We start from the raw sequence: 10,783 nt of genomic DNA, 5'->3' as shown, positions 1-10,783 counted from the left end.
AAAAAAATCTGGTCACTGGTCCCATGTAATTCTAAACTGCTACAATAGATGCCATCACTCTACTCTGTTTGACATTTGCATGACTGTCCTATGATCTGCGATCTGACATCGCTCTACGGGAAGTGGGAAGTACAGGGTGCTTTGCCAACACCAACACTATCTTCAGTAAGAATAACAGGCCGTTCATTTTTCACCAAAAGGGTTTTCATTTCCCGGATGAGTTGTATCCCGAGCATAACTCGCATATTTTCCAATTATATACATGATCTGTAGTTTTTAGAGTCTACCAGCCTACTCACCAATATTATGTGTTGAGTCACCTTCCGCCTTTAAACAGAAACATATGAGAGTCTGACCTGTTGGTGAAACCTTTGGACAGTTTAAACTAATAGTCACGACTTTTTGTAATATTTAATATTTTGTAATATGACATACATTTTGCATCAATGACTAGGAAGTCCCATTCCATATATTAAAGCTAAATCATGTGGCATATACTGTATGTATCTCCAAATATTATATATATATATCCAAATATAGTTGCTGTTGATTATCAGAAATCTCCGTGTTGACTTAACGGCAGCTCTCTACCACATTGTGAAAAATTCTCAAAGTCACACTTAAGCACATAAACAGCTTTATTTTTTATTTATTTTATATATATATAAATATGTACTTTACTCTCTGAATTAGGAGGATGATCTGGAACCGGATCCTGGATCTGAATCACAGTGTTTGTTATTACGAGTGTAAGAAATAGTATACCTAAAAATGTGTCTGTTTTGTAATTTTATATATTGGCAGAATTGTGCTTTAACGTTTAAACTGTTAAACATCCCAAGCCAAGTTTAAACACTGGTTTAGACCACCTATTGTATTTGATCAGATGTGTAATTATGTCTGGGACGGGTCACTGTAACAAGCAATAAAATAAAATAGAGCTGGCACATCGACGTATAGATGCAGGAGGACCAATGAAAATCACAACATAGAATTCCACACACTTAAGGCTTACAGGGCTCCCACTCAAAGCTTTACTGATTAACGTTTCGATCAGAACGTTCTGATGAAGACCTTTTTGTTGAAACGTTAATCAATATAGCTTCGACTGCAGCCTTGTGAGCCCCAGTGTGCAGACGTCTATTTTTTGATGTGCCTGGCTGGAACAGCAAGCAAAACACCCTCTAGTCTACCACCTACATCTGTGCTGAGTTGATCTCTGACCCCCCTGAGAAGTCACCCGCTTGTGTTTATCCAGACTCAGTGGGTGACAGTGCTGGTGCTAAAGTCACACGTTGGGCCACTAAAGGGGAGCCTGGGTACGAGGGCCCCATCATCAGGTGTCCGACAGAGAACCAGCCGTGCCAAAGTTCTCACACAGGACAACCATAAAGGAATCTTAATTGGACTTTGACCCTCCTTTGAAGGCAAGATCAATCAGAATCAGTCTTTCTGGATTTCTAGATCCAGAGCTCTTAATTTGATTCTTTGTTAAAAAATAATAATGAAAAAGATTGCATATGCATAAGTACCACATATGTAAGTAATTTATAGGAGGTGAAAATGTCGTTTATTTCAGAATGGCCTCGGCTAAAAGGTAATTATCCTGACAACGAGGCAGTCAAGGCACACCAGGCGGCAAGGATTCAATCTGTAAAATGAAGCCCATGTGAAGGTCATGAAAATGCTGCAGGTCCGTCTCAGTAATGACCCAGCAGCTGACGCTGATTCCCCTACTCTGACCGCAAAATACATTTCATTTCCATTGAAGTGAACGGGAACTTGACAGGACTTTACACGTTTTTTATTACCACAGTAAAACTTTAGAAGACGCTAAAGTCAATCGCTATAGGTTCAAGTATTTCTTTCACACAGCATGATATGCGTTTTTGTAAATTATGGTTAATTTTATGATGATAAAGCAGGGTAATGCTTTTGGGCCTTGTGACCCTCGCTCCCCTTCACACCAAATAGCCTGCACTCAAAGCCATCTTTTGCTGAACTGGAGACTTCAAAGCCATATCCCCCGTATATATCGAATTTAATCAGAACACATCAAATGTATAAATCTATCTGTTTGCGACTGTAGGTCGCAGTTTACTATGAAAACCTACATCTCCTGTCAGTCGGTTGGTTGGTCGGTCACGCCTCCATAGTCCATATATGGTCACGCCTCGTGACATCACGCTTCCATATAATGGTCACACCTCGTGACATCACGCCTCGTGACATCACGCCTCGTGACATCACGCCTCGTGACACGTCACGCCACCATATATGGCCGTCTCCATATATGAAGATCACGACACTTACCTGATCAAACCTGGCCATACATGGAGATCACCAGATCTGCATACTGTATGTAGCTGGCCAGCAACTCTACATCTGACCTCAAACCTTTAACCTTTAGAGGGTGAGGTCGCTGTGTGTGTGTGTGTGTGTGTGTGTGTGTGTGTGTGTGTGTGTGTGTGTGTGTGTGTGTGTGTGTGTGTGTGTGTGTGTGTGTGTGTGTGTGTGTGTGTGTGTGTGTGTGTGTGTGTGTGTGTGTGTGTGTGTGTGTGCGTGCGTGCGTGCGTGCGTGCGTGCGTGCGACGCGTGCGTGTGTGTGTGTGTGTAGGTACAAGAGGTATTGTATAAACAGGTGTGGCATGCATTCCCAACTGTTCAGAGAACCTGCATCGTTCTTCAGTAATAATAAAATATAATAATAGAAAAATATGAACAGAGACAGGGGGAATGGGACGTTAGTTAGACCAGTGATCATTACAAATGTGGCGTATAGAACATCAGATGAAACATGGAAATGCTTCATTATTATTATTTTGTTTTTGTTTTTAAAATCTCAGCCACAATGCAAATGAGGCAAATGTGTAATTGCATCACCATTTCAATGATCTTAGCACATTGGCATTTCTGAGATACAAAATACAACATTGATTAGACATTTTGACGTAAATTAAACGTAAAACATATTTTATCTACTCTGAACTTCAGGGGCCAATTACTGTAAACATTGTACAGTATCAAAGTACGGCATGCCCAATTGAGGGCTCTGATAACCAGTTGATATACTACACATTGGTAAGCCAATATAATAATACACGCCTGTTGCCTAGCGCCTCTCCTGTTCTTTCGGGAGCATGAATGTGTACATGTAATTCCGTGCACTAAACACCTGCCCCATGCCAAAACTATTCATACTGTAAATAGTTTGACACGGGCTCAACAGATTTTCCATTACAGTGCTGTCTTATCTGGAGTAACAGGCCAAAGTGCCGTAGGGGCCTCTCTCTCTCTCTCTCTCTCTCTCTCTCTCTCTCTCTCTCTCTCTCTCTCAACGTGTCGTGGTCCAGTTGACACTCCATGCCGTTAGTGACAGCATCTCCAGGGCCAGATAAGACCTGGACAGAGCCTGACACCAATGGACAGCACAGAGGACTGACTCTGGGACTGAGGCAGGAATGCTAAGGAGAGACAGGGAGAGGAGGGCGGGTGGAGGGGGGACGACTGACTGGGATAAATTCATAACCACGACAGACAGACAGACAGACAGACAGACAGACAGACAGACAGACACACAGAAACTGACACACTGGTATTACTCAACATTTTATAGCAATCATATAAATGTTTCTCTTTTTTTGTGTCACACTCACAGTAAGTTGTACTTACTGTGGTTGCACACTGAAAATAGCAGATCCACAAGCTCCCAACATGTCATGTTGCACACACGCACGCACGCACGCACGCACACACGCATGCATGCACACGCGCCTGTGTCTCATCTGTGTGATGGGGTGCAGACAGTAGGCATGGCATGGGTGTGAACGTCCCATACATACAGACAGGTTGTAAACTCATTAGTAACCTCCCAAGTGGCAGAGTGATAGGGATCTGTGCAGACACGACTCTGCATGAACTCATTAAACCTTCACACGCACGCACACACACACACACACACACACACACACACACACACACACACACACACACACACACACACACACACACACACACACACACTGTAATTAATTACATCTTGTCCCTCAGGGTGTAAACATGGATGGACATTATGACCAAAAGTCAATGGACACAAATGAGCATTTCTAATTAGTGACTTGAATGTGAATCAGAGAAATGGATTGGTGTGGAGTTGGTCCCCCTTTGCTACTATTAGCATCCCCCACTGCTGCAATTTGTTTGCATTCAGCCGCAAGAGTTATTGAGGTCGGACACTGCGATTAGGTCTGACTCGCATTTGGCGTTTCAATGCATTCCAAGGGTTAGGGTGTTTGAATGGGTTTAAGGCCGGGACTTTGTGCAGGCCACTCAAGTTCCTCCTCAGTCATCTCAACAAATAGGTTATGTATGGGGGAACGTGGCTGGGGCGCACAGGGGGATTGACCTGCTGAAACAGGAACCTTCCCAAATTGGAAGCACAGTCGAGATTCTAGACACAATTTCTAGACTCTAGAAAGTGGGCCTAATTGTAATTAAGATTATCATTCACGAGAGAAAAGTGCCACTAATTAAAAATACTAATTTGAAACATTCATTGGAAAGACTTTTGGATAGTAGTAGTAGTAGTAGTAGTATAGCTCCTGTATGTGTACTGTAGGTATATACAGCCCCCACCTATGCTAACATCTCTCATTCAAAGCCATAGGTGTATTTGCATGTTCGTCTATATGCTATGCTGTGTGTCAATATTTTTGGTGTGTGTGTGTGTGTGTGTGTGTGTGTGTGTGTGAGTGTGTGTGTGTGTGTGTGCGCGTGCGTGCGTGCGGCTGCGTTTGTGTGTGTGTGTGTGTGTGTGTGTGTGTGTGTGTGTGTGTGTGTGTGTGTGTGTGTGCATGCGTGCGTGCGTGCGTGCGTGCGTGCGTGCGGCTGCGTTTGTGTGTGTGTGTGTGTGTGTGTGTGTGTGTGTGTGTGTGTGTGCGTGCGCGGCTGCGTTTGTGTGTGTGTGTGTGTGTGTGTGTGTGTGTGTGTGGAGATGTATGCACACAGAGGCAGCCACAGGTGTGCATGCCGTGTGACTGAGGTCATAGAGGGTAAAGTGAGAGTGCTCAGCTGTCCACTCAGATCAGTGTGAAAGGAGAGTAGCCTAGGCTAGGTACCAAGTGATATACTGTATGGTGAACCTAGCAACAAATGCTGTTAGCAACGCAATGTGTGTGTGTGTGTGTGTGTGTGTGTGTGTGTGTGTGTGTGTGTGTGCGTGTGTGTGTGTGTGTGTGTGTGTGTTTCATAAATCCACTGTAGACATGTTATGAGCTATACTTTCTTATTCTTATTACTTATTTTTCATTTGACGGCCCATGCGTACCACCTGTTTTGAAATTGCACATACAGGAGGCAGCAGGACGTTGCTTTACTGAAAACGAGCGCTTCCAAACTCTGATGGCAAGATGGCCACGGTCTGCAAAAGGTCAATGGAGGCCAGCTAGTGTCTTGGTTGTTAGGCTGCAGCATACTACAACCGAACACAAACGCTTCAGTGGATGAACAAAATGAAGTCAAAATAACTAGTTCTGTTCTGCAGTTCTTACACCTCCCAATATTTTCTAACTAAACCAACACTTCCACTATAGCCTGGCTAATAAGCCAGACTCAAATCACACTGTCGTGTGGGACGGCAGGCAATTCGGTCTGGCTTATGAGCCAGGCTACCTCCACTAGCCGAACATCCTGTGTGATTTGTCAGAAAGTTCAAGGTGGCCGTAATTTGTTTCCGCATTCTGCCCAAGATCGCCAGCAGCAAACAATGGATAGTTGGGTGAGAAAGTTAGGAATCTCCATGCCAATTTATTTTCCTTTCCTTTCCTTTCCTTTCCTTTCCTTTCCTTTCCTTTCCTTTCCTTTCCTTTCCTTTCCTTTCCTTTCTTTTCATATAAGGCAGTGCCGGTTCTAGGCCTTTAGTGGCCCCAAGCAATCTTATGTGCCCCCCCCCTGCTGTAAATTTGCCATGAAAATGCTTCAATCTGGTGCATTTTGAGTGACGTGGCCCCCTCAGTTGTTGTGGCCCCAAGCGACCGCTTGGTTCGCCTATGCCTAGAACCGGCCCTGGTATAAGGGTCCATTTAGTTACCAACTCTCCATCATTTAGCTGGGAACCACCTGGAACCCCCTCAAGGACCACTGGTTGAAAACCACTGGACTAAGCCATAATGGTTTTCCCTCTACCAGGTGAGCCACCACTGGCCACCAGGGCAACTTCTCAAAGTCAAAGTCGTACGATTTGTCACACACGTTACTGCAGTGAAATTTGTTCTCCGCATTTGACCCATCTCTTGGAGCGGTGAGCTAAAGCCGTGCCACGCTCGGGAATCATTTGATTAGTAGATTTGACCCCCCAATCCAACCCTTTGATGCTGAGTGTCAAGCAGGGAGGCATTGGGTCCCATTTTTACAGTCTTTGATATGACCCGGGCGGGGATTGAAACCCGACCTCCCAGTTTCAGGGTGGACACTCTAACCACAAGGCCACTGAGCTGGTTCTGCTATGGGTATGGGTTATGCAGGACTGCCAGGACAGGTGGTAAAACTGCAGTTCTGGTAGTAGTGCCACTCACTCTGTGCGACTGCGAGCCGCTGCGTTGCCGGGCAGACTGCTGAGTGGGCGGTGTCTTGCATTCATAACTCAGAGCTGAGTCGTGGGGAGTATAAAATATTTTTGTCCTCTTTATAAGTTTGTTTGTTTCGGCAAGCCCCGCCAAACGGTCCATTCCTACCTCATACCAGCAGTATAAGAATAGCATCTGCATGACACAATCACAGTACACATCCACCCCTTCTACTGGGTCCTCTTTCACAATTAAGTTTGCTAAAGCTGCATATAAGGTCCTTTAAAAAAAGATATACTTCTGAGAAGTTCAGATCACTGCGCTACCTACTGTATTAAATGAATCTATTTTTTTCACAACACAGTCGAAAGACTCAAATTGACCCATTTTGAATGTATCGGTTGGTTAATTGGAAATATTCTATTTTGCACACATACCTGGTTCAAGGAAATAATAGCTTTGTGTGTCAGCAATACAAGTTGATGCATGGATGGTTGTAGAGAATGTTGTTGAGTAAGTTTTGGATCCATTTCAACAATGCAAGGATGAGGTAATGTTAGTATGTTACTACATAATACAGTTTGAAATGTGTCTAAGAGGAAACGACAGCGCCTGCAGTATACTCCATCAACTGTCTCAGGGCCTGTATTCCTTTGGGGGAGCCATAGCTGAGTGGGTATCCTTTGGGGGAGCCATAGCTGAGTGGGTATCCTTTGGGGGAGCCATAGCTGAGTGGGTAGAGGCCATCTGATAACCAGAAGGTCACCGGGTCGGTCGGCTAGGGCCAACATATACAGTGTGTCTATGTGTTGAAGTGTCTCTGAGAAAGACACTTAACCCTAGAACAGCTAGAGTGCTCATCATGACCATCTGAGCAACCATCAGCTGGGTGAACTCAAAATTCCACTGTGGGCCAAAGCCCCCCTGTTCTTCCCCCCCCTACCTATATATTTGATTAATAACTATGTCCTTTTACACTGTATTTTTATTTGATTGTCCTAATAGCCAAATAGACTACATTTGATTTATTTCACACTTGTTATGCCATGTGACTAATTTAAACCATGGCACACACACGCAAAATGTGCAAGTGCCAAGTACTTGACAGGTATAATGACAGAGTATGACAGAGTACAGCCATTGCAATGGGCCTGGTCTTCAAGATACTCAGGACTATACAGAAACAACTATGTACAAACAAACTACTTCAATAACGTTAAAGACACACACAGGGGGAGCTCAACTGATCTCGTACAACCCAGATTCGGCACAAACATGGGGTTAAATTTGTTTTACTGCTATGCCACCAAAATGTGGAATGCCCTTCCAACAGACATGAAAAAGTGTAACTCCTTAGCTTCTTTCAAAACCGCCATAACCGCACACCTGTCTGCAGTTAGTGACTGATCCAGAAATGACCCCTCCCCCCAACTGTTTACTGTACATATACATTTTATTGCAACTAGTGTTGATGGTGTCTTGTATATTATTATGTATTTATATGAATTGAATACACAGAACCACAATGGAAACAAGCCCTTAGGGCTTTTTGTATTATCCCTTTAGTACCATTGTATAATCGTACCACTGTACTATTTGCAAACTGTTAATAAAGAAGTATTCAATCAATCAATCAATCAATCAATCAATCAATCAATCAATCAATAAATAAATCCAGGGCAATAAATCCAGGTGAAGGTACATGTAGAACAATATTGCCTGTTACTGCCACCTAGTGGAGCAAAGGAGCACTAAAACATTGTATTCCCTTGCTGGGTGATTATGGTAGTAAACAATAAACATGCATGGCAGAACCAGACTATAGCTACAATCCTAAAGTAAAAACATTCACTTTAACTTTGATTATATTATTCTATAGGATTAAAAAATACCTGATATCAAAAGAAAATAAAATAGTTTCAAAAGGCTGTAGATCTCAATCATGCCATCCCTTTGTTGTGGGAGGGGGAGCAGCCGAGCAGGTGTGTGTATGTGTAAATTGTGTGTGTGTGTGTGTGTGTGGTGTGGTGTGTGGTGTGTGTGTGTGTGTGTGTGTGTGAGACGCAACTTGGCCTGTTGTAGCGCCACCATGAGGCTGATTTGAAAACTGTGAAAAAGTGGCATTTCTTCCTCAGCCTATAGTGGGAGTAGGCATGCACGGCTTGGGAAGCCGTGGATATGCACGGCTTGGGAAGCCGTGGATATTATAATCTTTCTTTATATACTTTTATTGCAATTAGTTCATATTACATTTCATATTGCAGTACACATATTACATCTCCTTGCAATTAAAATAATTGCAAAATAAATTATAATCTTTGGCACATGCTTCCAAATTAATGCTATAGTTGCTGTATGATATAATTGCACAGTGTCTCTCTGTGTAGAGTTTACTCTTACTGCTTTGTCATTGACATCAGCGTAGAACCACCAATAATACTGTCAAAAACGTCCTGATGAAGGCTGGTGGAGAGACGAGTGAGAAGGAGACGCCACATTATAGTGCCATGTTTTGGATGGTGTGTAAACAGAGCCTCTCAACAACGAGATAAGAAAAGCATGCTAATCCACACTGTAGTAGTCAGTGTAACACCATGGTTTATTCATGGGGCTGCGGCGTCAACTGGTTCCCCCTGCTCCTACCCTCCGTTACTGACACACAAACAAGTGTGCATGGGTGAGTGTGTCCTTTTGAGGGGAGTGGCGGGGGAGGAGGGTCCGGTGTCTCCACAAAACCACTGATCCGGAGTCAGTTCCTAGTATAAGGCCAGTCCTTCCAGCACACTGATATCTGTGCTGTCAACGAGGGCTTCCCCTTTGTCTACCAAGGCCTCTAACTAACTGTTGTGGCAATGGGTCATTTGAGGGAAAACATTAAATTAGGTTTGTTTTCCAATACAGTGGAACGTAATCAACAATTGGAGGTATTCTCCCCCACACACAGAGAAAGCACTTCAAGTACCGGTGTTTCTATCATATTTTAGGGCTAGATTTGTCTCAAAGGGAAATATCACAAGAAAGTATTTTCTTGTGAAATGGTTCTTATTGGGTTGTTTAGGAATAGTAAACCGTTCATAAAAACAATCAAACGTCTTCCTCCTGCAGACTGACCTGACCTTGGGGTGGAACCTCTCCACTGAGTTGAGGCAGTTGGTGCCATCCTTGCCCCCTACCACACACAGCATGCCCTCCAGCACGGTTAATCCTGCGACTCAACATGACGATGGTGTTCCACGTGTTGCCCTGCTCAGGTAAATAACATTAACCAGACTTTGGCCTTTTCATTCCTATTTTGGCCATGTCAAAGTGGTCCTTTAATATAACATTTAACAGTGTGTTTTTCACTGCAAAGAACTGTGAGAAAACAACAATCACACATGAAATAATTTTATTCCACTTCATACAGTGTATTGCTCCATTTCACAATAGTGCAAAAAAATTCATTGTTTTTAAGGTTGCTCCTTCCTCATAAATAACAAACATAAATAAACAATATTCATCACATCGAACAAGAACTAAAAAACTGACAAAGCTATAGTCACATGGACATTGCACAACTGGATATAACATAAGTCGAGGAAGCTCTCCATTTATTTACAGTTTGATCCATAGAATGGAGACCAAGGTCTTATATGTGGTTGTGTGCACAATGACCCCTCGTGGTCCATTCCTACATCATACCAGCAATACAGAATAGAATCTGCATAACACAATCATAATTAGGGTTGCTTTAGAGCCGCATAAGGTCCTTCAAAAAAAGGAAAAAAAAGGTCAAACTTCTCAGAAGTTCGGAATGGTATCACTGCGCGCTACATATTAACTGAATCTATGTTGAAAGACTCAAAATGACCTATTCATAAGGGCATTTCTTCCCCCCCCCCCCCCCATCACTTAACTCAGATTAATCAAGTATCAATTCATCGGAAATATAGTTTTCACTTTTCCCCATACCTGGTTCATCAAAATAATAGCTTTGTTGCAGCAAGATGCATGGTTGTAGATAAGATCAACTTTTGGATCCATTTCAACAATGCAAGGATGAGGTAATGTTACAAGACAGTATTTTGAAGTGTGTTTAAGAGAAAATAACAGCACTCAGTATTCTGACAGCAATCCAGTTGACCATTACTGGTTACCGTCATCGTGTCATTTTGAATGGGTACCGTTCCCCATGAAATCATTTAGGATTGGACAACAGGCTAGCAAGTGACAAAAGCCTT

This window comes from Protomyctophum bolini, assembly GCF_963924005.1.
Source record: "Protomyctophum bolini genome assembly, chromosome: 5".
NCBI classification, from domain to species: Eukaryota; Metazoa; Chordata; class Actinopteri; order Myctophiformes; family Myctophidae; genus Protomyctophum; species Protomyctophum bolini.
Note: the sequence above shows the minus strand (reverse complement) of the source record.